The sequence below is a fragment of the Myotis daubentonii genome, chromosome 5, assembly GCF_963259705.1.
Source record: "Myotis daubentonii chromosome 5, mMyoDau2.1, whole genome shotgun sequence".
NCBI lineage: Eukaryota > Metazoa > Chordata > Mammalia > Chiroptera > Vespertilionidae > Myotis > Myotis daubentonii.
Window position 1 is genome coordinate 13,132,472 of NC_081844.1, and position 26,508 is coordinate 13,158,979.

The window sequence follows — 26,508 nt, forward strand, 5'->3', positions numbered from 1 at the left end:
CCCTTGCTTGCCTGTCACGACTGAGTTGAGGGCTTGTCTCCCAGGATTCAGGGTGACAGAGAACACCTCCAGAGGCGCCTGATTCAGTGGAGTCAGAGGAAAACTAACTCCACTGAAACTTTTATCAACGAAATCGATATGTAGGAACAATAGTTACTAAATGTCACTGCTGTTGAAGACACACACATGTAACGCACACACCAACATGAACACCTCTGATTTGTAACAACTTAATTCCTCATTAACGTACAATAAACAAAGTTCACGGATAGGTCATTCTTTGAATATTTCCCATAACTACCCCACGGTAACTTCCTAAGCCTCAAATGGCTGATTTCTAGTAGGAAAAAAAGGAGTCTTGGGAGGAGGTAGGGAGGGATGTTGGTGGTAGTAATTTAGCTTGTTTTAACAATGACATGTTTTAACATCGGTGGCCAGCCCTGCCCAAAGGGAAACAGATCGTGACAGTGTTCTCAAAAGGACCAGAATTATTAGCCTAATATATTGAAACAGCGATGCACTAGACACGACAAATCACAACAATCACACGAATGCTGACAACACAGGCAGGAAACAAAAGAACATTGCAGGAACATGAACCATATGGCTTAATAACTAACCACACTTCTAAGTGTCTTTATTGCTGTTATTGTTTTAAATCTGGCTCACATTTGGCCTCTCTTATTATAACTGAAATGTTATCTATAGCTGCAATCTCCCCTGTATTTCAAAATGTTGTTTTTAAGGCAAGATATGAATACATCAGAGACTTGTTTGTACCTTGCAGAGGGAAAGTTCAAATGGGAGCGTCTCCGTAATAAAGCCTACCCAGATATAATAAATGGGGCTGTCAGGCGGATTCTCACTTGAGACACCAACTGTAGCTAATATTACTCCATATGCAGATGTTTTCTGTCTCTTTCTCTTGGACCTAAAAAAAAAAAAAACACAACCAAGCATTTAAATGGAATAATGATAAATTGGTATTAATATGAAGAGGCTCTGCTACAGTGTGGCAAAGGGCTACACAGGTCAAGAGTTGGAGTCACACGTGAGTGATGGAGCCCTCACCTCTGTGCAGAAGGGTCTCAGGAATTTATTAGCGGAACTACTTGCTCTGTCTCAGGACCACACAACACTGTTTTAAAACGCGAAAATAAAAGCCTGAACCATGCTAACGCTTCTGCTGGGTAGAAACAAGGTCCCCTGCAGAGCCTGGAACTCTGCACTGCGTTGCACACAGTAGGTGTTTAGAAATTAAAGGGCACAATTCTGGCAGACGGGTAAAAAATTAGAGAAGCAAATCCTGACAATTCTTTACCCAAATGTCAGAGTTAATGCCACTTCTCAACGGATTCCGCGGTCCCTGCACGGGCTGCCTGTCTGCCTCCTGGATTCCATTCGCGGCACCAGCTGGGTCACCTTCACATTTGTTTCCACTTAAGTTTCCGCCGCCTCGCTCGCCTTCTTGCCCACTAGCGTGCAGGTCCGCAACACTGCGGAGGAATGTGAAAACTTCATCAGCTTCTTTTCCAGAAAGAAAGCAAAGAAAACGAATGAAAGGATCAGAGGGCAAAAGGGTCTGATGAGGCACCCCCGCCCCCCCCCCCCCGCCCCAAATGACGAGACATTTCCTCCAAGAGAACACTTGGGGAACTCTGAGTAGGTGTCTCTGGGCGGCAATCAAACGCTCTGTGAGTCCTCGGACCCGGAGTCTGTAAACCTGCAGCGCAGCCTTTTATTATGCTTCTGAGAGTTCACGTTGGACAAATGAGTTAGCTCCATGGGGGCAAGGACTGTGTCCCCCTGAAAACAGAGCACTGTAATATCCATCCACTAATGAATCAATTGGGCAGAGCTTAGGCATTCATTCACTCTGATATCTTTTATTAATGAGGGTCAGAAACCAGAACATAGCCATGGAAAGCAACCCAAATATTTATCCGTCAGGACTTTCTAAATGGCTACACACCCAACTCTCCATGTTCCCTGGAAATGGTCTGGATCATGCAAAGCCTCCAAATTATACCCTGTATATTATAGACTTCGTCCCAGAGCATCTCTTTCTCAAGGTTTATCTTCCTGGTTCCATTTAGGTGGGCCAATGTTAAAGATTCTCAGTCCCGGCAGGCACCGAGCGTCCAGGCTGGGAAGGGCGGTCGGTAGAGGGCTTTGCTGTGAGGGAAGCCAGGCTGCACAGTGAGTTGCCAGAGGGATTTCACTGGCTGGGGAATGGCCTGCAACTGACCCACCAGATTTGCAGGGTCAAGTCTTGCCAAACTCAGGAACAGAGCCACTCAATGTGCTCATGGAGCCCCGATTCCAGAATTAAGCTCCTTCCTGACACAGGTCTACCGAGGCCGCTCCCTTGTCCGTTGATCAACCAAGGGGAAGAAGGGGAGCTATGTTTGTCTGAACCAAACCCATCGATGTTTCCATCTCTCTATCTCTCCCTTTTTCTCTCTCTTTAAAAATCAATTTTTAATAGGTTAACGCCGGAGTTTGCTGCTTTGAACAACTACTTCAAAAGTGAAACCAAAAAACGGAAGGGACATCACCCAGAACCACAGGAACGCTGGCTGAGTGGAAGTCCTACAACTAGGAGGAAAGAGAAACGCACACGGACACTCAGAGGAGGCGCAGTGCTGAAGTCAAATTCTGAGGTGCGGAGTGCGCGGAGCGGGCTGGCGGCGGAGGGCGCGGTTGTTGTTTTCAATCGGGAGGGAGTCGCAGACTCTGAGCTCCAGATCCGGGCGAGTCTCTAGGGACCCAGACTCAAACGGGAGAAGCGGGACTGTCTGGCTTCGGTCAGAGAGAGGGCAGCTTTCTCTCCGAGCTTTGCAGCGGGTGCTGGGACTCAGAGAGGCAGAGCCCCTGGGGACAGGACTGAGAGCCGCCATAACTGCTCTCTCTGGCCCACCCTGTTGATCCTGTGCGACCCGCCCCGCCCAAGCCCTGCACAGAGGCATTTGCCAGATAGCCTCAGGCAAAGGCTAGATTAGCACCTCCCTAGAGGACAGAAGTTCTCTCACTGCTGACACTCATAGCTGATTCTCATAGCCACTTGGCCTGGAGGTCAAACCCTCCCTGGAATTAGCTACAACAATCAAGATTTATCTATAAGACTACGAACAAAGACCACTAGGGGGTGCACCAAGGAAGCATAACAAAATGCGGAGACAAAGAAACAGGACAAAATTGTCAATGGAAGAAATAGAGTTCAGAACCACACTTTTAAGGTCTCTCAAGAACTGTTTAGAAGCTGCCGATAAACTTAATGAGATCTATACGAAAACTAATAAGACCCTCGATCTTATATTGGGGAACCAACTAGAAATTAAGCACACACGGACTGAAATAACGAATATTATACAGACGCCCGACAGCAGACCAGAGGAGCGCAAGAATCAAGTCAATGATTTGAAATGCGAGGAAGCAAAAAACATCCAACCGGAAAAGCAAAATGAAAAAAGAATCCAAAAATGCAAGGATAGTGTAAGGAGCCTCTGGGACAGCTTCAAGCGTACCAACAGAATTATAGGGGTGCCAGAAGATGAGAGAGACCAAGATATTGAAAACCTATTTGAAGAAATAATGACAGAAAACTTCCCCCACCTGGTGAAAGAAATGGACTTACAGGTCCAAGAAGCGCGGAGAACCCCAAACAAAAGGAATCCAAAGAGGACCACACCAAGACACATCATAATTAAAATGCCAAGAGCAAAAGATAAAGAGAGAATCTTAAAAACAGCAAGAGAAAGTAACTCAGTTACCTACAAGGGCATACCCATACGACTGTCAGCTGATTTCTCAACAGAAACTTTGCAGGCCAGAAGGGAGTGGCAAGAAATATTCAAAGTGATGAATACCAAGAACCTACAACCAAGATTACTTTATCCAGCAAAGCTATCATTCAGAATTGAAGGTCAGATAAAGAGCTTCACAGATAAGGAAAAGCTAAAGGAGTTCATCACCACCAAACCAAGATTATATGAAATGCTGAAAGGTATCCTTTAAGAAGAGGAAGAGGAAGAAAAAGGTAAAGATACAAATTATGAACAACAAATATGCATCTATCAACAAGTGAATCTAAGAATCAAGTGAATAAATAATCTGATGAACAGAATGATCTGTTGATTATAATAGAATCAGGGACATAGAAAGGGAATGGACTGACTATTCTTGGGGGGGAAAGGGGTGTGGGAGATGTGGGAAGAGACTGGACAAAAATCGTGCACCTATGGATGAGGACAGTGGGTGGGGAGTGAGGGCGGAGGGTGGGGCGGGAACTGGGAGGAGGGGAGTTATGGGAGGGGGAAAAAAAGGAACAAATGTAATAATCTGAACAATAAAGATTTAATTAAAAAAAATAAAAAATAAAAAAATAAAAAATAAATAAAAATCAATTTTAAAAAACATATAACACACACACATATACACACCAAAAAAAAGGGCACCCTGTATGTAAAGCTGGTGGGGAAATCAGCTAACAGAAGGAGCTCTGAGGTTCCTGAGGTCTGGGCTCTATAACACCAAGGGTTCCGTAGGCCCCACATAAAGGGAGCCCCAGGTACGGCTACTGTCAAATGGGAGTGGGCACAATACCTTCCCCCAGCTGTCGCTGCTTCAGCAGCCAAGGGACTGGATTCAGCTCCCGAATGTAAGAGCAGCATGACCTGGGACAAGTTACGCAGCGTCAGCCTTAGCTCTCTCATATGTAAGAATACCTGCCTCACTGTATAATCGTGAGGCTTAAAAGACACGGTTCAATTCAAGCATTTAGGAAAGAATTTGTCACAAATTAAGTGCCATGTCGATGTCGGCTATCATTTTTCCTTGGATTTTTATAGACTTCTAAAAGGATAGTGTGTGTGCCAGTGTTTTATGAGTCCTGTGCTGAAACAAGCCCTTTGTACTCTACTCCTTGAAACTTAGTGTGAGCTTAGTCTACAGGTTTCTGAAAAATGCAGGAAGACTCTCATTGTCCCTGTTTTACCGGTGACTTGCTTCTCACAAGAAGACCTCAAAATACATTTGAGTAGAGACTTTCCCTGGAGTTATAAACAGAAAAGAAATGTTTTTGCTACCATATGGCATTAACCAAAAGTGCCATGGGCTCATCACTTTCATAATTTCTTGTCTAAGCAAGAATTATTGTTATTCCCATTTCACAGATAAGAGTGGAGGCACAGCAAATACAGACCTAAAGTAACCTAGTCACAGTAAAGGAATGACTTGGGTCACACATGTCTTCATTGCTTCCTTAGTTTTCCTCTGGTGTTAATAACATCTTCTGTGTTCTCATTCCCTTCCAGGCCTCAGGGTAACTTCTCTGGCCAGAGACTAACTGGTACAGAATTTAGACTTTAAGCTATTTTTTAATACTAAATAGTGTCTATAACTTCATCGCCTTTTTCCAAAAGCATTTACATCCTGCTAAAGGCCCAGACAGAGCAGGACAATGCTGAACCAAACAGCCTCATCACTCGGAGATGCTGGTTTTAGGCAGAAGGTACTTTCAAGGTGACCAACCACCCAAGTTTACATGGGACACAGGAGGTTCCTGGCACACGGACTGTCGATGCTAAAACAGAAAACAATCTGTCATCTTACTTTCCGGGCCCACCCTCTGCCCATTGATGAAGCCAACTGTGCCTGGGTGACCCCCAGAGGTAGCACCCTGCTGCTTGTGGTCTGGCCTGCACACCTGCTGTTCAGTCCACCAGGAACATTCTACACCCTCCTTCCCACACCGCCTTCCCCCACTAATTCCTCCCCATTCTTAGAATACAGTTCAATGGTAACTTCCTCGGGTAGCCTTTCCAGCCCACTCCACCCCAAGCTAAGTGAAGTTTCCTTATTCTATGTTTCGGGTCACCCTGCACTTTTCCTCTCTAACAACTACACTGTAATAACAGCTTAGAGAATTATATTTTTTATTTGTTTGTGATTATTTCAGATATGGTTTCCCAACCAGACAATAAGCTCTACAAGAACAGGGACAAAGAGAATACATCCTTGGTTGACTATGGCGTGAAGGAGTTGAGGGAATCGGGTTCTCTTGGCGGCATGTGTCTGCCCAAACCAAAGTAACAAAAGGAGAGACACTGGGCTTCTTTATGAGGAAGGGTTCCCAAGATCAGGTATTTTAAATCTCAAATCGAACCCTGACATCCAGGGCTGCCTGGGCACCTGTCATCTCACCTGCACTCCTGCCTGGGCACCTGTCATCTCACCTGCACTCCAGAAAGAATCAACTCCAATTCAGCTCTGCAGGCCTGCAGCTCCTCTGGTGGGAGTCAACCCTGCTACCACTGCTCCCCGAGCTTTCCATGGGTGTCGACTGCATGGTGGTTTACCAAAATAAAATATGTAAATTAATTGATAAACTAAGTGGAGGGTAGGAGGGTAAAAAAATATATCTTCCTTCTGCACCCTAGCTTAAATTTATCTCCCTTTAAAACATACCCAGGACTTCAAGCTTCCTAGAAATCTATTCCAAGAGGAGCAACCACATCTACGCACTCAGAGCAGGGAGGGCAAGGACTTTATATGGTGTGGGACTCTGTCCCCAGATGCAGGTCTCTCGTAGCAATTAACTAAATGATTCACACAGTATGATACAACCTTGAATGAAATCCTTTAATAGCTATGCCAAGGGAAAGAATGAGAACAAAGAGTGTTTGCAGATGGTAGTTTTGGGTGGTGAGGTTGGGACAAATGTTTTCTTCATTCTGCTTTCTCTAAATCTTCTATAATGGCCATGATAAATTCTATTTAAAAATAAACAAATATGGAACTTATAGAAACCTTCCTGATGCTTGGCTTAAGGGCAGCTGTAAAAAGGGTGATGCTAGTTATGATCTCAAACAGTGACAGCTTTGCAATGCCCACCACTGTTGATAGGCTCCTGGTATCTTACCGCCCAGACAGCTTATCTCGTCCACAGGGACAAGCTCCTTCCTCACCAAATCCCCTCTCCCCTTACCCACAACCACTCAAAGAAACGGAAAATACATCCTGCAGAAACTACCCCCTTCACAGTTACTCGGGAGATGGGTCTTACTTACATCCAACTCTGCAAAGGCGAAAAAGTGTCACATGGGTGAGAGTGAAAAATACAGGAGAAAGTGTTCTTCAAGGTAAGGTCAACACTCCTGCAACTCATTTGTCAAAGGACACATGGTAACTGACTTTAGGAAACACAGGAACTGGTGGGAAAAAGAAAAGACTATTCATTTCCAGATCTTGCTAGGAAAGGTCACTTTAAAGCCCGTGAGCCAGAGGCACAGACCCATAGAAACAAGAGACTGAATTGTCTTCCAGATCTACTCATGACTGCTGTCTATCCTGCCACCAGCCCTCCGCCTCCTTGGAGCCCTCCGTATCTGTTTCTGAATATCCCAAGGAACAAAATGAACGAGTAGTCTCTTTCTTAATTGCCACATTAAGAATTCAAAGATTTTTCTGTTTTTTATAAAAATGTATGAGGGCACAGAAAGCTTTGAAAATCTAATTTAGAGTGGTTAGATTTCAGGATTTAGAGCACTTATTTAATTTCCACTTATTGAACATCTATTATGTTCAGGGCACTGTGGAAGAATAAAAAGATGGTTAAGACACAATCCCCAACCTCAAGGAAAATAGAGTGGTGGTAAACTCAAGGAAATTTTTGGTCCACTAGGGCGACAATCTCATGAGACAGCCGAGGAGTAGAGGGTGTGCCCAGGTGAGCTTGAAGAGATCTGATCTCCACTCCACTCACTGAGAAACACTGGTCCCATACTGTTAGCCACTCAAGGCCTTGTTTTGTCCACAGTGAAAGAGAGTTGAGACTCCGTGCCCTGCCTCCTTCCATGAGAATGTGATGAGGAGCAAGTGAGAGCTGGGTGGGAAAGCATCCTGAATAAGAAAAGTTTATACAGCAATACAACTATAGGTTGGTGCCATTATCCTTATGAAATTCTTGATTCCTATAACACTTAAAAACGCTATAAAAGGGCTTTTCCTTTTCCTCATGGATGCCATCTTCCTCTTAGGATGCTCTTGAATGTAGTTTTGCACCGTGAAGAAGAAAATAAATGACATTTTACCTGAGACTATTTTCCCTCCTGAGTAGGTGTTGATGTGCCCATCACCTTTCCTTTTATAAAAATGCCTTTTATTTTAAGAGTAAAAGAATTTACAAATCATCTACTTTGGTCCCTGGAGAAACTTCAACAAGGTGGTTTGAGGAAGAAATTTTTGTGTCATTTTCCTCTAAATGTCTCTTTTTGAAAACTAAAGGACTCAGTTCAAGGACATAACAGTATTGACTGTTTACACAGCTCAAAATGGTTTGAAAATGAAAAAGAGGAAACATTAATTCAATAGCTGATTGAAATTCCCCAAACATTCTGTCACCTTACCTAAGTCTACAAATTTAACTTTATTCTTTGGGAATGTTATTGCTGTTTTTATTAAAAATGTATGCTTTGCTACATCAAGACAACTCAATTTCAACTTTTATTTTTGGTGTTCTAGTTTCTGTTTATTTTTTGATTGGCAAGTGACTTGAGCTGATCAACAGATATGGCGATGTGAAGTGAAATTAGAGAGATGGCCAGGTTCGTATTGTAGGAGGGCATTCGAACCCCTACACATTAACCTTCCGTATCCCCTTTGTGGCCCCCGCACTGCCTGCCACACACAAAGCTGGTCACCATGGCACATGCTTTCTCTGCCTCTGTGCACTGTTAGCCTATGCTACCCTCTCTACTTGCAAAACCTGCCGTGCCACGTGCACCTGGCCAAGCCCCACTGCCTATAGAGGGCCAGCAAAACCTTGCCTCCCCATCTGGTCTTCCGGGATTACTCCAGATTAACACCAATGTTCCATGATCTTTTTCTTTGTAACTCTCCCATCAATTATCGCATTCTGCCTTGTTTAATCATTTTTTTATGCATGTTGCAGAGTGTCCTACTGCAGACATAACCCGTGCTTTGTTTTCGCTGCTTTAACAAGAGGGGATCTGGGGGTTATTCCTGCTCGTTCTTTGGAGGGTGACTCATCCTGAGGAAGAAGGCATTTCCCTTATGTGACGGAAAGCAGTCGTGTTGTGGTTCTGAGGTCTAGAAACACCTTAGAGGCAAGGAGTCCGCTAAATGGAGGCAATGAGTGGATGGAGAGGCTGCTAAGAACGCCTCGTGTTTCTGGGGTTGAAAGGCATAGCAACCACCTTCTGGACGAGTTCCCAAGATTGAGAAAGGGAGGGTCTGTTAGCTCAGCAGTGGGCTGACTCCTGAACTTCCTGGGGTAGGACTATGGGAAGAAGGGCTGGAGAAACTTCAACAAGGTGGTTGAATAACCCAGAGGACTGGGCATTAAGGCCCGTCGTCCAGAAACCCGGTGAGGAGAACAGGTCACAAGACATGACAGAAGTGGGATCAGCTGGAAATTACCCTCCCAAAAAGCCACTCTGGCCTGTGGCAGCACGCAACAGTGGCACCATGTGGCCATGAGGAGCTATGGCAGGAGCAGGGACCTTGACAGCTCAGGGACAGGCCTGGGTTCCCAGCTGTGCCCAGTGGGCATCAGAGGGCCTCCTGCCTGGGAGAAGTTTGAGGTGGTGCTGGGGATGTGGGAGGGACGCTGGAGAGGGTGATACTGGACTCCTGGCCAAGTTGGTGGGGTTGGGAGAAAGGACAGGAGACAATCTTACTTTAGAGAAATTAATAGAGTCTTAAATCTCTACTAAGTGGCAAGCTTCTTGAGGACAGACACCAGTTTCATCTTGGTGCCTTGGGTGCAGCTAGGCACTGAGTTGAGGCCATTGAATTAAATGTTTTTACTTTACAGATATTTGAGGTCTGTCTAAATGAGTCCATGAACCCCAGAGAGTTGAAACAAAGGATGCAACCATTTCCAGCCGGGAGTCTCCCCAAATGGTGTTCACCTGCTTGAAAGTGATACCTTTGCTTTTTCTTGAATGAACACCAACAGAAAACGTGTTTCATCAAAAGATTAGATGGTTGGTCTACATAGGTATTTTCCATGAGCCTCTAGGACAGTGGTTCTCAATCTGTGGGTCGCGACCCCTTTGGCGGTCGAACGACCCTTTCACAGGGGTCGCCTAAGACCATCCTGCATATCAAATATTTACATTACGATTCATAACAGTAGCAACGTTACCGTTATGAAGTTGTAACGAAAATAATTTTATGGTTGGGTCCCAACATGAGGAACTGTATTTAAAGGGCCAGAAGGTTGAGAACCACTGCTCTAGGATCTAACCTTTGTTGGATTCTGTGATGCTTACCCAAGGCGTACTTTTCATCTTCTTCCAACTGCCCCGTTGAGCCAGCCTGACCTGGAGCAGAGCCCGCTCAGACGCCTCAGTCACTGCTTGGACGAGGCCCAGGCTCTTGGCACCTGCCACTCCTCAGTTACCCTGCACCAGGAGCAATAGCATTCTTTTCTTCTTTATTTTTTTATATATTTTATTGATTTTTTACAGAGAGGAAGGGAGAGGGATAGAGAGTTAGAAACATCGATGAGAGAGAAACATTGATCAGCGCTGCCTCCTGCACACTCACCACTGGGTATGCGCCCACAACCAAGGTACATGTCCTTGACCGGAATCAAACCTGGGACCTTTCAGTCCGCAAGCCAACGCTCTATCCACTGAGCCAAACCGGTCAGGGCTCTTCTTTGTTTTTTTTAAGGAACACAATTGTGATGGTGGTAGTGCTTCTTCTTTTAAACATTTTAAATATTTTTTATTGATTTTAAAGAGAAAAGAAGGGAGAGGGATAGAGATATAGAAACGTCTATCAGAGAGAGAAATTGATCGGCTGCCTCCTGCCTGCCCCCTCCTGGGACTGAGCCTGAAACCTGGGCATGTGTCCTAACTGGGAATCAAACCCAGGACCTCTTGATGACACTCAACCACTGAGCCACACCGGCCAGGCTTTTCTTCTTTATAAGCCACATTGATACTTTCGGCTCACAAATACTAGCACACATTTGCACATTCTTTCAGACTTTCTTTTCACCAGGATGGCACTGTTTTAGGTCCTAATCCCCTCCCTTGCTCTGCATGGCAAACCCTTATTCCTCCTCAACTAATGGTCTCCATCCCTAGCAGAGCTATTTCCAAGTATCTGAGAGACGTGGGACTTGAAATATGGAATATATCGTCATCTCCTCTCCCATGATGAATAGCTGCTGTGGTCATTTATTGTTCCCCGGTTCCCAAATCTAAAACTGCTTTACAGATGTTCTTGAGCCGAACTTCCCAACATCTGTGCAGGGCAGGCAGGGTGCAGAGTTCCCAGCTCCATTTTGCAGATGAGAACAGTTATGGGAGGCCCAAGGGGCAGCAACTCGACGTTTTTAGGACGTTGTGATGATGCTTTATTAGATTTCGTCATAACATACCTGAGCAGCCGGCAAACAGCGGGTCAGTGTCTAGCACAAGCTCATTCTATAGAGTCAAAGAGAGTTAGAAACGGAACCCGAGGCTTGGGGACTTCCTATCTCAAGTTGCATTCACTGTTTTCCTAAACTAAAGAGATGAGCATAAAATCATAAATACGTACACAGAGGCCCCGAAACAAGAACACACAACTGGACAGGGCATCTGCCTCTCTGGTCTCCTCCATGACAACTGACCTCAATCCAGTGGGCCGCCCAAAAGACACCATCCCCAAGTAGGGACTGTTTGTCTTCAGGGCTCCTGAGGTCTCCACGGAACGTAAAGTAGGACTGTACTCTTGCTGCCTGTCACTGGAGTCTATCCAAATAGGAATCAGGCACAAAAAGTCCTAAAACATTACACTGGGATTTCCACATCGTCACTTCAGAGAGAGTTAGAGGTTCTCTCAATTTTTTTCCTAAATGAGGTCTATTACCTCGAGGTATTTCCCGAGATGCCGAGATCTATTGTCTATGAGCGCTGAGTACTTACAAGGCCAGGGTGTGGGGTGCACGGTGCAGCTGGTTGAAAAATGCATTAACCTATGTCCCAGGGTGAAAACAGCCAGTTTCCTGGATGCATCCGGGACAATGCCACATTTCTAATTATTTCACCCTTCCTTCCTTGGCAGGAGTCCTGGCGCTCAGGCCGCACATCAGCTTAAGGAGCATTTTCAGGGAGGCATGGCTGCCTCCGCTCACCCCATCCTCAGGCCACTGAGACCACGACAGCTCTGCAGACACTCGGACCCTCGGGTAGACACCGGGCCCAGCTGCAGCCTGAGCAATGCCCAGGTCCATTACTGCTCTGATTCTAGACGCATCGCTGGCCTTGGGCAGGGCAATAAGCATTCTGTGGGTCTGTGACATTGCTCTCTGTGCTCAGTTGGGTTTGGAAGCAACGAAACCTTCTATTTCCTTCTCCACATATCGCCTGCAATTAGGGTACATGCCATCAAGTTAGTGGGGGTTCCTGTTGTTACCCCATAATCTGAAAAGTGGACTTACTTTAAGCATGTTCCACCCAACATGGAAATATTAGCAGGCACATCCTGCGAGAGGCCTGCTTCTCACCTATCCCTAGTGCTCCTCAATGCAGCCACACCAAGGAACAGGCTGTGTTAAACAGGCCAAATGCATAAAGTAGTAACCAGCTGGGTATAATCTGGGTCCTTTCTCACTGTTCCTGAGCCATCCTTGGTGATTTAATCTAGCCTTCATTTATCTTCAGGCTCCCTTAAAAAGCTTATTTGCTGTGTCTTACTATAAAGCATTCTCTCCTAATGAGTCATTTGTAGGAAAGAGATGTATCAGGCCCATTTACCATAAAGCCCTACTGGGTGTAAGATAGCTTCTGTCGAGCTGTTCTCTGCCCACCCCTACCCGGCCTGGCTATGGGGAAAGTCTGGTGTGTCTGGGAGTCAGGACTGGACCAACTTGCCACGCCTGCCAGGGGAGTGGCTACTCCTGCAAGTGACCTTGCCTATACATGACTTTATGAAAGTTTTGTTTTATAATCAAGAGGAGATATTTTTCTCCTGTCAGATGTAACGGATTTTCTGAGAGAAGCCAACAGTGGTTTCATCACTGCACCCTAAAGCAAACAGCTCAAAAAGTTCCCTCTGCTTCTTTGTTAGTTGCAAAACAAGCACCAGAGGTCAAGTGCGCCTTTCCCTGGCAGCCGGGCACAGACGCCGCGGCCAGCATTTGTCCACCAGGCTTTGGATGGAAGCCGCTCCTGAGGTGGCTCTGTAAGCAGCCGTGTCTGGCTTCCCAAGGGGAGTTCTAAGAAGGTTTCTATGTTATTTTCTGTTTAAGGCAGCTAAGAACCTCTTCTGCCAGGGAGAAACCCTCTCACTCTGCAGCTGTCAGAAGGAAGGCTTATTCCAAGTTGTACAAGAGGAACCCAGATGTTCCCCCCGGGTTAGCCCACAGGATCCCATCCTCACCGCTCCACACCCCGCACTGGTCCACACCCCGCACTCCTCCACACCCCGCACTGGTCCACACACTGCACTCCTCCACACACCGCACTGGTCTGCACACCACACTGGCCCACACACCGCACTCCTCCACACACCGCACTCCTCCACACACCGCACTCCTCCACACACCGCATTCCTCCACACACCGCACTGGTCCACACACCGCACTCCTCCGCACACCGCACTCCTCCACACACCGCACTGGTCCGCACACCGCATTCCTCCACACCCCGCACTGGTCCACACACCGCACTCCTCCGCACACCGCACTGGTCCACACACCGCACTCCTCCGCACACCGCACTCCTCCGCACACCGCACTCCTCCACACACCACACTCCTCCACACCCCGCACTCCTCCACACACCGCGCTGGTCCACACACCACACTGGTCCACACCCCGCACTCCTCCACACACCGCACTCCTCCACACTCCGCACTGGCCCACCCCTCTGATGCACTGGCCCACCCCTCTGATGCACTGGCTCACCCCTCTGATGCACTGACCCACCCCTCTGATGCACTGGCCCACCCCTCTGATGCACTGGCCCACCCCTCTCTGATGCACTGGCTCACCCCTCTGATGCACTGGCTCACCCCTCTGATGCACTGGCCCACCCCTCTGATGCACTGGCTCAACCCTCTGATGCACTGGCCCACCCCTCTGATGCACTGGCCCACCCCTCTGATGCACTGGCTCACCCCTCTGATGCACTGGCCCACCCCTCTGATGTACTGTCCATGCTCTAAGGCACTGGCCCACCCCCTAAAGCACAGAGGGTCATGTCATAGACAAATGCTCTCCATCAGATGGAAAATCTGGCCATGTGAAAACTCCAGTTTTCATATGAAACAAATCATGAAAACAAAATTATTTTGTCAATACTTCCTTAATCCATAAGACATTTACCACCTGGGTAAAGTGTCTGTGAGGAAAAGCACCTAAGTGTCCTTGCTGTGTTGTCTGGTATCCTATTATAAAGCAAGGGCTGATTCGGCTCCCTTATATAAAAGAGGTTAAAAGGGGGGAAATCGGAACTTTCCACAGTCCTGCGTTGGGGGTGGGGACATGCAGAGCCGCTGTGACTTCAGGAGTCTGGGAACAGGGTATTGGACTTGGCCTTAAAGGGAAACACTGTCACACAGAAGAAGGTCAGATTCTCCCCCTTGAACCCAAGCATTTGCCCAGTGGACTGAAGATGTTCTACTCTGCAGGTGTGGCCCTATATCCTCACTCTGGTCCACACACCACCATCTAGTCCGCATCAGGGAAGCGGGAGGGGAGGAGACGCCAGGGAAGCACCAGGGTCTAATGTGAAGACTCACAGATTTGCAGAAATAAATCCACTGTTCACTCCAGATGGTGGAAATCAACACAATTTACCTATTTCTCACCAAAGAGCAGTAACCCCAGTGCAGAAGTTTGCAAAATAAGTGTGAGCGGACTCCTTGCCTCTTCTTTTGGATTCTTCTCTTTAGCAGCGGTTCTCAACATGTGGGTCGCGACCCCCAGAGATTGCCTAAGACCATCAGAAAACACATATATAATTACATATTGTTTTTGTGATTAATCACTATGCTTTAATTATGTTCAATTTGTAACAATAAAATTGGGGGCCACCACAACATGAGGAACTGTATTTATTAAAGGGTCGCGGCGTTAGGAAGGTTGAGAACCACTGAAAGGGAATGCGAACTCCTGAAGTACCGCCTCGCTTCCCCATTCTTTTTCTTTTTCACTCTCCTTTTTCATTTCTTCTTCTACTCCTCTTCCAACTCCTCTCTCACAGTTGAGCCTCAGGGAATGGGAGTGAACACTAATAAAAGTTTGGGAAGAAAAGTTTTCCAATTTCTGGACCTGGCCACGGAGCCTGAAGAATTCTTGCGGCATTAAGTAATTAACCTCTCACCACCTCTGAGTGTGAAGAGACGCGTGCTGCCGTTATCTCCCATTTTATGGTGAGCACAACAGAGGCAAACCAAGGTTTAAAGACTCGTCCAAAATACCAGAGTCAATAAACAAGCAAGAAACACACACTCCCTTCTGCACTCATGACTCACTTCCAATAGACTCATTTACTGTCAAATGCTCGCTGGCTTTGTTCAGTTTTAATCCCCACGCCATTAACATGGGAGCCTGGAGCATGTTGGCTTCTTAACAGCTCACAGAACCACAATCATTCCGCATGGAAAGTAAACAGCACCCCGTTGGCATCAGGGGAGACGGGAGGTCAGCAGAGCAGCACACCACAGTAGTGAACCGGCCAGCGGGAGGCGGCTGAGTGCAATGGCTCTCAGCACCAGGCAGGAGGACCAGTCTGGGCCTCTGGTGTGTCTCCATCATCTAGTTCATCTCCTGGTACCACTGAGGGAGGAGCTGGTCAGACCCCAACGCTTTAAGCGCCCCTCATTTTTGCCACTGGCACACATCCCTATGCCTCTTCTTAAATGCTATGTCCTACAGTCCACACTCTGATGAAGGCTAATGCTTAATTAGGAACAAAGTAATGCAACCAAGAAAAGTTAGGATCTGGAGTCAGGCAGACCTGAATGAAATTCTGACTCCTCCACTTGCTGGAGAGGTACAGCGAGAGGGCAAGCCCAGGAGCTCCAGAAGACTCACTCCCCTGGGCTGTGGGGGCGATGGTGCGGGGCGGAGACTCCCTCTGTGGAATAAGGGCTGGAAAGGATGTGTAGAGTGGCTGCCACACGCCTGGCCCGGGACAGGGACTCAGAGTTCCTTTGTATTTTCCACGTTTCACTGAATAATCAAACTTGGTTAACTTTATCCAGTGTCTCTGTTACTTTACCCTGTAGCTGTTACTAATGGCTAAGAAAAAATATTCTACAAAAAATAAAATTACAAAAAAGGAAGGAGGGCAGAAAGGGAGCGAGTCAGGGGGAGGGGTGATTGAGAGAGAGAGAGTGATTGAGAGAGAAGAAGAGGAAGAAAATAAGGAAGGGAGGGAAAAAAAGAAGGGAAGGAAGGGAGGGAGGGAGGGAGGGAGGAAGGAAGGAAGGTGCCTGCCAGGCAGTGCAGTGTTGTGCAATGTAGCCGGCTAGAAATGCTTAGGGAGTCTGAAAACAGAGCTGGAAACCTTGTTTCCTAACATAAGCTACCTTGCTGACCTTGGGCAACTTACCCTCTCTTCAAGTTTCTTACCTTTTAAATAGGTTTATTATAATAATAATTCCTACCTCATAAGATTATTTTGGGACTCAATGCAATAATGGGCATAAAGGTATCCAATGGACACAGGGTTTGGCACTTGACAAATGCAAAAAAAAGTCAATTGAATTTAAATGTCAATTTTCAGATTATTCACATAAGCCCTCCCAGGGAGGATAACTTAGTTTCCCCTTCCGAAATAATCAGAAGAGCCGTGCTAGCTCAGAGTGCGTGGCACAGAATGTCCTAGAGGGACGCGACAGCTTCGCTGTGTAGTTGCAATATTAAGTTGTTTTTATTAAAATAAGCTCAGCAGACTGCATGGGGACAGAGTCAAATCCAATCCTTCCACGGCAGGGCAAGAAGCAATCAGTCTGCTCCTCAGCAAGAAACGATAAATAATTCAGCGAGATGGAGATGCTAGTATTCTTCCAACTTTTTCTTCTTCTGGTGATGAATTCTGCTCATAGTTCCCCAAACCATAAGTGGAATATAATTTTGCAAACTGAGGGGAAATAAGGCATGCTAGCATGCAAAGACATTTTCACAATTTCTTCCTGACTAATACCAGTCCCTGGTGAGCTTTTCCTTGGTTTGAATTCCTTTAGCACTGGGTTTGCCTTCTGTACGCCATCGTTTATCAAACACCTTGAAATGGCTCTCCTTGCACCTTGTAATTTTCTAGTAACAGTAGTAAGAGTTAACATTGATTGGGTACTCACCCTGCCAGGCTTCGCTTTATCATTTAATTTTCACAGAAGTCCTCTAAATTGGTACTACTATTATCCTCGTTTTAAGGGTAAGGACTGGGTCCCAAAAAAGGTTAAGTAGCTTGTCCAATGTCACACCATTAATGGTGGCACAGATAATATCTGGACCCAGGCAGTCTGATTCCAGAGCACACACTCTTCATCATTCCGTGGTGCATGTTACCAAAGTGCATGCAGGCCTCTCAAGGGCCAAGGGAACATCTTCCACCAAATGTGCTTCCCCATACTTCCTAGAAGAGCACTGAGAATGAAAACATGCCGAGTGGATGATTGGCACATTGAATTTGAATAAAGCCATTCACAGGCCTCCACTAGAAGACTTCAGCATGCCCACTTTACCCTCCAGGACCAGGGCATACAACCACACTGGCCATGCCCTGCACAACCCTAGGGGGCGCCCTTCCCAAAGACCACAATGCAAAAGAACCTGCTAGAACTACACAGAGCCATTTGCCTCTTGCTATTTCAAACCAGAACCATTTCCCAAGCTCTCTTCAGTACACTCCAGCCAGACTCATCTCCCTCCCAAACAGGAACATTCAGACTCCTGGGTGTAAGCGGAATGTTACATGCGGTTGACCCTTGAACAACATGGGGGGGTTGGGGCACCAACCCCCACACAATTAAAACTCTACAATAACTTTTGACTCCCCAGAACTTAGCTACAGCTGGCCTGCAGTGCTAGTAGTCTGCAGGTGACCAGAAGCCTTAACTGATAACAAAAACAATCAATACATATTTTGTATATATATTACATACTATATTCTTACAATAAAGTAACCTAGAGAAAAGAAATCTTGTTAAGAAAATCATAAGGAAGATAAAATACAATTACTGTATTTATTGAAATTAATCCATGTATAAGTGGGCCCTCAAAGTCCAAACCCATTTTTTCAAGGGTCAACTGTATATCTTTTATATTTCAACTAGAGGCCCAGTGCACAAAAATTTGTGCACTGGGGGGGGGGGGGGTCCCTCAGCCCAGCCTGTGCCCTCTCGCAGTCTGGGACCCCTCAGGGGATGACCACCTGCTGGCTTAGGCCTGCTCCCCAGGGGATTGGGCCTAAGATGGCAATCAGACATCCCTCTGACAGCCCGGCAGCCCTCAGGGAATGTCCACTTGCCAGCAGGGAGCAGACCTAAGCTGCAGTCGGACATCCTTAGTGCTGCTGAAGAGGCAGGAGAGGCTCCCACCACCACTGCTGTACTAGCAGCCATCAGCCTGGCTTGTGGCTGAGCAGAGCTCCCCCATGTAGGAGCACACTGACCACCAGAGGGCAGCTCCTGCATTGAGCATCTTCCCCCTGGTGGTCAGTGTGTGTCATAGTGACCAGTCATTCCCAGTCGCTCTGCTGTTAGGGTCAGTTTGCATATTACCCTTTTACTATATAGGATAGAGGCCTGGTGCATGGGGGGGGGCCGGCTGGTTTGCCCTGAAAGGTGTCCCGGATCAGGGTGGGGGTCCCGCTTGGGTGTCTGGCCAGCCTATATGAGGGGCTGATGGCTGTTTTCAGGCTGGCCACACCCCCTTCAGGGTGGGGGTCCCCACTGGGGTGCCTGGCCAGTCTGGATGAGGGGTTGAGGGCCGTTTTCAGGCTGGCCGGTGACTGAAGCTCCCAGCCTCTCCTTTCTTTCTTTTTCTTTTTTTTATTCTGGGGTTTCTTTAGCTTCTATAATTGAAACTTTGTTGCCATCACTGGAGCTGAGAGCCGGCTCCTGCTAGCTCCAGCTCTGAGGCCACGGCCTGCTGAAAGCAGGTATCTGGGGTTTGTTTAGCTTGTATAATTGAAACTTTGTTGCTCTCGGAGCTCAGGGCCAGGCCGCGGCAGGCGGGGAACCTTGGCTTCCTCCATCACTGGAGCAAGCAAACTTCCTGCTCGTTTCAGCTGTGTGGATGCCCAGCCTCCATCTTGGTTGGGTTAATTTGCATATCTCGCTGATTAGCCCATGGGAGGCGTAGCGAAGGTATGGTCAATTACCATGTTTGTCTATTATTAGATAGGATGCTCTGCACACAAAACACAGTTGGTGAAAATGTACCATACAAAAAGAAAAAAGAATGTCTGTGTCATTCCTATTTCTCATTTTTTCTATACCAAAAAAAAAAAAAAAAATGAGTTTGACCTGTGATGGGGAGTGTTTATAGCCATGAATGTTTCTCCTGTGATCAGATATAAACTACCCTGATCAGGAATGCTTGATCACAAATCTATTTTTATTCACTTCAAAGCTATCTAAATAGGTCATCATCTTAGTAGCAGTACAACTGATAGCTTTCCATCAGGATCACAGCCATACAGCCTACAGTGGTCTGCAGGGCTTGCCAGCATGCCCCGCAGTGGGGACACAGGAAGGGAGAGCATGTCACACGCCTGGCCAAAGCCTCTGAACATAACCATGGGGCTCATGGTTTCCCCCAAACACCCTGTGCCTCTGTGGATCAGGTGAGCCCAAGTGTGGGACTACCAGTGAGAAGGTTTTAGGCAGTGCTTGACAAACACAGATTCTTGAAGAGAGTAGCCAAAGAACATTTACACATAGCCCATGGACAGAGACAACAGAGTGGTGAAGGCCAGGGGAGGGGCGGCAGGGCTGGATAGAGGTGGGCAAAGAGTGGGGGAAATGGGATTCATCTGTAACAGTGTCAACAATTGTTAAAAAAAAAAAACACAGATTCACAAGGTAGGAAAATCTTCATCTCAGTTGCCTTTTAATGATTCTAATTAAACCAAAAGGAAAGTTTTACAAACTTTTTAGCCCTCATTAATCACCCTTTTTTTCTTTTTTTAACAAAAAGAGAGTAGGACTCAACTTCAGAGCCCTCAGCAGGCAAGAGAATCCAGCTGGAATTTAATAACATCATTCTCTTTCATTGTTTTATAGTTACCTTCTTTATTGGGCAGTGGTATTGTTTATCAACTTATGGCAGTGCTATGAAGTTTTAAGTAAATGTATTTAAGTTAAAAAAAAATTTTATTTGAGTCCGGCCAGTGTGGCTCAGAGGTTGAGCATCGTCCCATGCGCCAAGGGGTCAGTGTCAGGGCTCGATCCCCAGTAGTGGGTGTGTACAAGGCAGCCGATGGATGATGTGATTCTCTCATTGATATTTCTATCTCTCCCTTCTTCCTCTCCCTTCCTCTCTCTCTAAAAAGCACTAAAAACATTGAGAAAATGTTTTTAATTAGCTGATCTAAAGATGAATATTGCTCACAGTCTGTGTACAGCTATTGCAAAAATCATAAAAGTGGCAAATAGCTCACAGCCTGTGAACACACACAGAAGTTAACACAGGGACTCCAGGAGCTGGAGAGAGCGGGACGAGTCAGGAAAGCTTGGAGGTTAGTGAAGGAAACAAATGCTGTAGCGCTCCATGACCTCGATTTGGGCTCCCGGGCCTGAGCTCCGAGTCAGGCAGTTACAGGAGGGACAACCACAGGACACAGGAGAGGTGAGCATTCCCCACGGCCCTCCCTCTGGGAGACAGCAGCCTAGGTGCCGGAGGAGATAGCAAGGAAGTGGGAGGAGGGTGGGACGCCTGGACAAGTATAAAAGCCCAATTCAGCCCAGCACTGCGAGAGGGTAATAAATACATCAAGGAAAGCCCTCAGAGCGTGGAGAGGCCATTGAATTGGGAGCCAAGAGACCTGGTTTGAGTTCCAACTACTCTGTCTCTGACTGTGTGGCCCAAGACAAGCTCTCTTTCCGGGCCTCAACATCCTCGCCTGTGAAACATCCCTCCCGGTCACTCCTTTCTTTGGTCCTGCATCCTTTACTATGTATATCACCAACATTTCCAGTTTGGTAACCGGGCACAATTTAAAAGAGACAATATATTTGCTTCAAGAATACCAGCTCTTCCCTAACCAACCTCCCCCTGACGCGCGAGCGCGCGCACACACACACACACACACACACACACTTGCAGTTAGAGTTATAATCATTTGACTGTTAATATAATCACTGGCAAATGTTGGTCATAAATACTCAGTGCTAACGGGGTCAGATTCCCCAGGGACGTTGAGGAATGTGCCTGGTGGGTGGTGGAAGGAGCCACTTTTCCAGGGAAGCAGAGGGGAGTTAACCAGCCATCGATACCTCCAGGGCCTTTCAGACACCAGGTTCTTCCCCTGGCTCCGGTTGGGGTGAGAGCAAGAGGCAATCAATTGATGTGTCTCTCTCACATCGATCAATCTCTCTCTTCTCTTTCTCTCTCTTCTCTTCCCCCTTCCTTTCCACTCTCTCTTAAAATAAATGGAAAAAAAATATCCTCAGATGAAGATTAACAACAACAATAAAAACACACAACACATACACACAAAACTAATGGTGCCACTGCCTTGCCTAAAGCATTTCAACAGCTCCACCTCTAAATAAAGTTCACATTCCTCACCAAAAGGAAGGGTGACTGCATGAAGGAGGTGTGGTTTGACTTGAACCTTTAGGGTGGGTAGGATTTCAAAAAGAGAGATTATAGTATGGTCAATAGTGTAGATGAAATAGTTTGAACTATATCCAACACATGAAGGGTGTTCAACTAGCTGTAAACTAATAAACAAATAGATTAATAAAAATAATGAGTAAGTGAATGGCTTTCGTGATGAAAGGAATGATAACATGAATTAAAGGCATTTTTCTAAAAACATAACTTGTGCCCTTTATCAGCACCCCAAGCACATGGTAATAAATGCGTGGACGGCAGTGGAAGAGTTATCGAGTTAACAAATAGCCCATATTTCCCATGTCCCAGGTCATTTCTGACATCCTCCATCCCTACTTCCACCTGGATGTTTTGTTATTATTTTTAAGATATCCAAGAATCTAGAAAAATGTCTTCCAGTGGCTGTGGACTTTAAAAATATATAAAATGAGGTTTTTTCCATTGTCCTCACCTTCATACAAAAAGAAATGCAGTCGGTCTACCAAAACTATATTCAGAACAGAGTAGACTGACAGTTATTTCAATGCCGATCTCAAAACATTTTTCAGACGTGATGGGCTCTGAGATTTACTCTTCTCAAATGCAGTGGATTATCCTGGACTTTTTTATTTGGTTTGCAATTTTCCTGACTAGAAGTCCTGATTAATAGGGGACGCAGAGCCCTGTTTAGAAAAATTCAATACATTATCCTCTAGTCTACTATGCCCTCAGCAGCTCTGCAAACCCGCACTGTGCGTGCACATTCACTCTCTCCTCTGGGGGCTGAGGGGCCAGGAAAGGGAGAAGTGAAGAGAAAGAACCCAGCGTCTTGGCAGCTTCTCAACTGTAGCTGCAGCTCCCCAGCCCCTTCAGAAAAAGTCCTCTCAGAGCTGCTCTAACCGAGAAAATATGCATACTTTCCTGACAGACTGGATCGTGCGGAGATTTGAGAAAATTGTGCAATTCCCTTTATTTTCATTTCACCCCCAAATGCTGTGGGTGCGAGTGCCACTTCCACTCACACACAATAGCAGTCGTTTCACTTCCTCAGGCTGCCGAGTGGGAACGGGCAGCTGTGGTGGAGAAGAGGCACCGGTTCAGGCCGGGGCATCGGAATGGCACCGAGTCTGTTGGGGCGGCCCCTTCGGTCGGTGTCCGGTGGAGTCCGGGCTCTTCCAGCAGCAGCACCCGCTGACCCAGCTTCACTGAGATTAGTTATTCGTGGACAACACAAGGAAACCTTCCAACTTGGACGCTGGAGAATCAGAAGGAACCTAAATCCCAGCTCACGGTTGCCAAGAAACTCTATATGATGCAGGTGCAAATCATTTTCCCCCTCTTTTAAATTCAGACTCATTAAAATATGTATTTTGCAAGGGGATTAAATTCAAACATCTGGGAGAGGGGAGGGAGTATCCACAACTCTCGAAATATTTTTTAACTGGGTTTCAGGTTGTTTCGTTTCTGTCAGGTTGGGGATAAGAGGCTGCTCACTGGTGGGATGACAGAAAGGGGCAAGGAGAGAGTTAGAAAATGACTTCGAAGGGCCCGGGACTTCATCAGCAGCCGTAATTGTGGGAAAGTAACCTGAAGATGCCAAACAACAGGAAATTACCAGAAGAATCTGTCAGCACAATCAGCTGCTATTTTCATTGTTCTTTGGCAAATTTATACACAGTCGGGAACACCTGGGCTGGCCCGAAGCCCAGGTTTGACTAATTGCCAGGGGAGAGGAGTCGTCATTTGTCTTCGAAGGGATTTCCTCCATTCGCTCCTCAAAACATGTGGTTTCACTTTTCCCCTCTCTCTGCAGGAAATGGCAGGACAGTGAGACGCAAAATAAATGAGTTCACTTCCAAGAGGTTGCCTCCTAAGAGGCCACTCCAAAAATAACTGTCTTGTGAGAGGTTGTTAATAATCAAGATTCTATATACTATCCTCAGAAAACAACATTTCAAAGACACAATGATTTCCACCACCACCACCACCACCCGCCCTCCCCCCCCCCCCCCCCCCGCCAGCCCCTTTCCTTCCAAACACAGGGCACATTAAAAATAAAAGCCGTGGGAGACGGGGGAGAAGCAATCAAGCCCTCTATCCTGTGGAGGTAGCGAATGTCACTCCTCACGACTTTGCAAAGCCCCCCTCCTTGGAGTATAACCTGACCCCAGTCCTTTTCCCTGACAAGTGGAAGGTGAAACTGGATCAGCCAGAGATGTCCAAGCTGAGACTCCCTCGCTCTTCCTTGAGGCCCATCTTCTTCCCTCTGAAACCCAACGTTTCAACTTCTCAGTCAGAACCAAGTGATGTTCCTCAGAGGCATGAACTGAGCACCTCGTGTAGAGTTGGTGTTAGCTCAGTATCCTTGATTGTAGATCACTGTGCGGTTTGCAAGAATCACCTGCTTTGCGGCATGCTGCCCAGGAATGGGTGTAGATATTTATAAATTTCTTAAACTTCAAGAGATCACCTTTTTACGAGAACCACCTGCCAGAGCGACAGCCTTCTCCCCTAACCTCTCTCCATATTTTTATAGGTTAACATAGCACCACACACACACACACACACACACACACACACACGCACGCACACACGCACGCACATGCACACACCCCTTCTACTGCATACCCCTCTGATTATTGCAAGCTCTGGCCAAGATATCCTACTTGGGGAGCAGATTCATGTTTTATATTCCTTCCTGAAGCCCACAGAGCTTTCTAACCTAATTGCCTAGTATTTTAAATGTGCTGATTGGGAAATGTCACAGTGACGGCATGTTTCCTATTGAAACGTGCATCCGCCTTCGGTACATTTTCACCTGCGTTGTGTTCAGCCTGTGCAGTGATTTAGGGGTTCTGGCATCACGTCGCAAAGAATCAACTGCTTTTCCCCTTTCCCTTCTTTCTTGTTTAAAGCATTCGGAGCACGCGGCAGATCATTACGAGCCTAGGTGAAGCCAGCAACATTTGGGTTTGATTTGGTTTCGGTCGCAGACCCCTTTCTCAAAGTGGAGCTGCACTGTAATTCTAAACTGACCCACCTTCCCCCTCGCAAAGGTGAAAAAATGTTATGGAGAGTTTTACAGCCCACAGCCCATCATTTATGCCGAAACACTGGGAGAGTTCAGACGTGGCTTATTTTCGCTAACTTCGAGATGTTTTGACATGTTTATTTGTTTAATTTGTTTATTTTGACTAGCTCTGATTATAATTGGCAGCAGCGTGTAGAATTAACATTAGACAGTGTCTTAGACTTGTCTGTTACAATAATGCAAAAGGAATGTGAAGAGAAACCTACCCACTACATGACAATAGCAAGTGGGCAGGAAAACTGCAAGAGATTTCTTTCCCAAAAAGAAATGCAACTGCGGTTTTAAATTTTATTTTAAAATATACATGACGATTGCACAAACTATACTTGCATGCTAACATTTATTTTCTCCCATAAGCCTGCCCCCTCTGCTAATAGACTTGTACAGTGGCTCCTAAAAGTGGAATTCTTAAAAGTCTAACCTTTGGAATTTGTTTTTTGAGACTTTTTATTGTTCTACCTATGGGTCTTTAAAATTAAAGGTGCAATAACTATTCGATAACAATGCAGCAATGTTGGAATAGCACATAGTAACAAATGCAGTTGTGTGGTTGAAAATGTTCTTTCTGAATTCTTTGTCTAAAAATCCCTGAACAATGAGATTTGCACCTCACAGAGTATCTGACTTAGGGCATTTTTTCCTGTATTTTTGGCATATTTGCCAAGACAATGGCCATAGCACATTAACCTTCTTCTTTTGCATGCAAAGGTGTACTCATGAGACCCGTTTCACAGTGTTGATCCACTCTCTACATATAAAAAATATATAATGCATTTTGGGAGAGAAAAAATTCTGTGTTCCTGGTTCAGCCAGAACACAGAGGGAAGTCCTGTGTCCTTCACAAGCATTAGTCCTGCGCCGGCCTCATCCCTTGCCCTGGCCTATGTTCCCAGGCTCATCTAAGAGGGCATCTGGCCACAGCTCCTTAAAGGGGAAAATAAGAAACCAGTTCATCTACATATTCTACTGCCAATTATGCACAGAGCACAAACATGCTTTGCTCACATTTATTATCCCATAAATATTTTCCCCATGCGCAGTATGGTATGCTGCTGTGTGTGATCCTGACTTGGAACACCATATGCGCTCTGAGACGGGGCCAAGTTCAGGTTGCCATGTCTATGCCAAGCAGCCCAGAGGTCTCTGCTATGGAACACTTGCTCCAAGAAGCCTGGAGTCTCTAGGCAATTGGTCCCTCAGCTTCTATTACCCTTTAGCTTAAATCAGACTTCTTTGGGGGCAGGCAAACCCACCCTAAGAGCACAGGAGTGGCCGTGACACTGTGCTGGCCCGGAGGAATTCCCGGCTGGGCTGTATTTGAGGTACCAGCTCATGTTGTTAAAGGGAACTGGGAAGATAGATTTCTCCCAGGAGGCACTGAAATGTTCTTTGTAGGACACTGAAAATATATACAAATACAGGAGTTGTGTTTCTACGTGGTACAGGTTACAAAATCAGGCTTTGGGGGCAGTTTAAAAAATACTATATGGATATAAACATCAAACTTACTAAAGCCCTGGCCAGGTAGCTCAGTTGGTTAGAGCATCATCCAGATACACCAAGGTTGTGGGTTCAATCCCTGGTCAGGGCACATACAAGAATCAACCAACGAATGAATAAA